The sequence below is a fragment of the Triticum dicoccoides genome, chromosome 4B (assembly GCF_002162155.2).
Source record: "Triticum dicoccoides isolate Atlit2015 ecotype Zavitan chromosome 4B, WEW_v2.0, whole genome shotgun sequence".
NCBI classification, from domain to species: domain Eukaryota; kingdom Viridiplantae; phylum Streptophyta; class Magnoliopsida; order Poales; family Poaceae; genus Triticum; species Triticum dicoccoides.
The window spans coordinates 307,271,591-307,275,196 of NC_041387.1; the positions used below are offsets into that span (position 1 = coordinate 307,271,591).

Sequence of the window (3,606 nt, forward strand, 5' to 3'; positions counted from 1 at the left end):
GGCGCCCCCGGGCGCCCCCGAGCGCGCCGGGTTCGGGCTGGGTCCGCCGGCGCTGTTTTCGGCCCAAGCCGGCGAAAAACGGGCTTCTGGGGGCGTGACTGGGCCGTTTTTTCGGCGCTGGCGCGAAAAAAACGCCTGAGGAGGCCTTCCTGGGGGCGCGGCTGGAGATGCCCTTACGCACGGGCACGCAGGTGCCGGGATGTGCGCAAATTCCTCGCGTTGATCTATGTCGTGATCCGATCCAAAATACTCACTCCGTTTCACAATCTAGTGCGCCCACGAAGATTCAAATTTGACCGTAAATTTAACCAACAAGATCGATCGTTGTGGGAGCAAAATTTATATCACTGAATTCATATCAAATTTATATCACTGAATTCATATAAAAATATGAATTCAATGGTATAATTTTTGTTTCTATCACAATTGGTTGTTTTTTTAAATTTACGATCAAACTTGAATCTCGAAAAAGCGCGGGTACACTACATTATAAAATGAAAGAAGTAATAATAACCTAAATGCTTCATCGTGCGCGCTCACGATCTCGCCCAAACGAGCGGCCGCGGCTGGACCGCTCGATGTGCGTGAATCATGCGGCCACAAGCGCCTTGTAAACTGGATAAAAATTCTTTGCGAGCCCTAGTTATACGTTTGTTTATCGCGTTTAGCGAGCAACCATTGGCTCGTTAGCGCTCCGTGGCAGCAGGTGATTTTTTGTAAGTGTTTGTCTCATTGGTTTTTATCTATTATCTATTATTATTATTATTATTATTACCACTATAAAATAAACAGAGGGACAGATTCAAATAATCACATTCAATCATTATCAAGATTTAATGGTCCTTAATCTTTTTGTGTTTAGTGCTACAAATCCTCCCGCACAACCTCCTCCTCCCGCGTCCTTCGCCGCCGCCTCACGCCGACTGCAGCCTCGCGCCGCCGGAGCCACGGGAGCCGCCGCGGGTCGCCGCCTCCCCAGCCGCGGGTCGCCGCCTCCGGAGCCGCAGCTTGGCCTCCGCCGCGGCGCCACTCCGCCTCCGTGGCAAGTAAGTTTCTATTGCTGAACTCATCTGTACTCAGAGACCAAGCAATTAGCCGTCGTTAGTCGCCGGAGCCGCCCGCCGCGTCCTTCGCCGCAGGAGCCTCCGCCGGAGCCGCCCGCCGCACCCTTCGCCGCCGGAGCCGCCCGACGGGACCGGTCACCTCCTTCGCTGCCGCCAGGAATCCCATCACCGGCAAGGTAACTACACCCGTTCCTCCCGTCTTGCTTGCTGCGAATGTGTGCTGTGTTGGTGGTTGATGCTGCGTGCTTGCCAGCTTGTCACTGTGTGCTTGTCGCTGATGGTCTGTTGTTGCTGCTGCTTTCATGTATATGATTTTTTTAGTCTGACTGTTAGACTATGATCCATGCTCTTAAGGGAAGGGATTATTATGTTGCTGAACTGGGAGTCCTCTGCCGCCAAGAAGGTTTGTGTTGGGGCTGATGTTCCCCTTAGTGTCCGGGCATTTCAAGCCCCTTACATTGTTTCAATTTTGGTGAGAAGCGATTTACCTGTGCACGAGTTTCAGTGAAATATTTTTTTCCGTTCAAAAAAAAAACTTGCTGCATTAATTTGTTTTATCTGCCGAGCAGGTGATGGCGCACGGGGACGAGCTTCCTGGACAAGAAGATCTATGTATTCTTCTCGATGGTGCAAAGTTGAGGTGTTCTCAAATCTCAGTGACCTATTTTATTTTACTATTGACACTTGAATGCTCTGTTCTTTCTGATTAGTTTTTTTTCTTTATTCTTATGTTCTTTACTTCCGATTTCAACTTTCCAAGGATTTATTAGTTAATAAAAGTTCAAGGATTGTTGGAGAACATGGAGCCTTGGGTAGCTGAAGTAGATCCTTCCTTAAGCGCCAAATCCCTTCTAGTTCATACGAAAATCATGAAGCAAAACAGTAGAAGAATATAAAATAGGGATGTCTAAAAAAATGGTAGTCAAATGTTTAAGGCATGAAGACTGCAGCAATGCGATGGCTATGCTGATTAAGTCTAATTAGTGGACTGGCCATCACGAAGTCATGTTTAACTATCAATATGTGAACACAACATGTGATTATGTGGAGTTTGTGAGGAAAAATGATAAGTTAAGAAGCTAGTTGGGTGATTGTCCACTGGCGTTTTTCGGATAAGAATTGTCCACTGACGTTGGCCTGGTATGTAAACTGTCTGCATCTTTTACTGAGAGATCACTAATGTATACATTTTATGCATTGAATATCACTGGGCATCATCTTCTGACTGATATGGACAATCTCTTGCATTATCTTGAGGTGGCTGGCCATATATGGACTTAGCCTAGAAGCTGGACCTAGAGGCTTCCATAATCCCAGAGAGGTAATTACCCCCGTCTCAACTATATTTGTTTTAGTTGGGAGTTGTGTGCTTGCATCTCCCCCGGAAAATCGCCGCCGCCAGCCCACAGCTCTCCACTCCTCAACTACTGACCCATGGGCGCTATCGAAGGGGAGCCAAACATTGCCCTGGATTTTCTTTTTAATTATACCATATTGTTTAAATTTTGTAGTTGTCATTTGTGCATGAATTGGTTACATGTATGCAAAGCTAACAAAATAAGAATAAGATGAATTACATGTCTGCAAAACTAACCAAATATGAATGAGATGAATTTCCTCTTTGCAGAATCCACATAGTACATATTATATGCAAAAGTAATATGTTTATAGAGGACATTTTTTCTCTCTCAGGGTTATACGTGCGTTGCACGTCCACACCCACATCTCGACGGGTAGAAAATTAGCGCAAGGATCAAATCCCCCGACCTGTTTTTCTTTCTTTCGGTCTTTGTCCTGAACTGAATCCTATCTTGTTCGCTGCAACAACAAGATCTAGCTACCGGTGGGGATATAGAGGACACCAGGATGGACAACACGTTGCCATCGAGTTTGCCGAGCTCGCCAGGACAGACCATGACTTGGTGACCTCCGCCGACGAGGTTACCGTCTATCTCCAGAGCCCCATTGATGTCATGACCCTTGCCACCTCCACCGCCACCACCATAGGTGAGCAAAACATGCACGCCGTACCCTTCCCTGCTTATGTTTGTAAACATACGAGGTTGATTGTTTGTTATTGGTTTCGGAGTGTAAGATTGCTAAACGGCGGCTGCTCTTACAGGAGCGGTGTCACCCTTCGAGCAGAGCTAAAAAGAGTGATGCTATTCCTTGGTCAGGTTATGTTGCAGATTATTATTTTGAGGAAAAACATTTATGGAACTCAGTGTCTTTTATTTTTATTTTCCTGAATTTGCAGCCGCTAAGTTTCTGAAGCTTGATCGACATCTTTTTAAGCAATAATGGTAATCACGAGTGACCTGATACCGATATGCATCCTTGCAACCGATATTGCTTTCTATCTGATTTCGCTCAAATTGAACAGTTTGGCAGTGGGTGTTGGGTAGTAGTTTTGATCAATTCATGATATTGTGTGAAATAATCCTATTGGATTGCTCTCCAATTTTATGTTGTGGATTAAAAAAAGTAGCAAAGGTTTACAAGTCCCCGCTAAAAACAAGTAAACCTGTTGTTGTCAAAATTT

The 3,606-nt window shown here is 45.6% G+C and overlaps 1 long non-coding RNA gene across 2 annotated transcripts; it reads left to right on the forward strand.

Annotated features, from left to right (window-relative positions):
- Positions 1 to 921: 921 nt before the first annotated feature.
- Positions 922 to 3,267, forward strand: LOC119296021. Of its 2 annotated transcripts, XR_005144621.1 has the most exons (3): positions 922 to 1,240; positions 1,634 to 3,071; positions 3,187 to 3,267. It is a non-coding gene; the product is annotated as an uncharacterized LOC119296021 (long non-coding RNA). The 2 variants fall into 2 exon arrangements; XR_005144620.1 differs by having other exon boundaries at positions 922 to 3,071.
- The last annotated feature ends 339 nt before the right edge of the window (positions 3,268 to 3,606 follow it).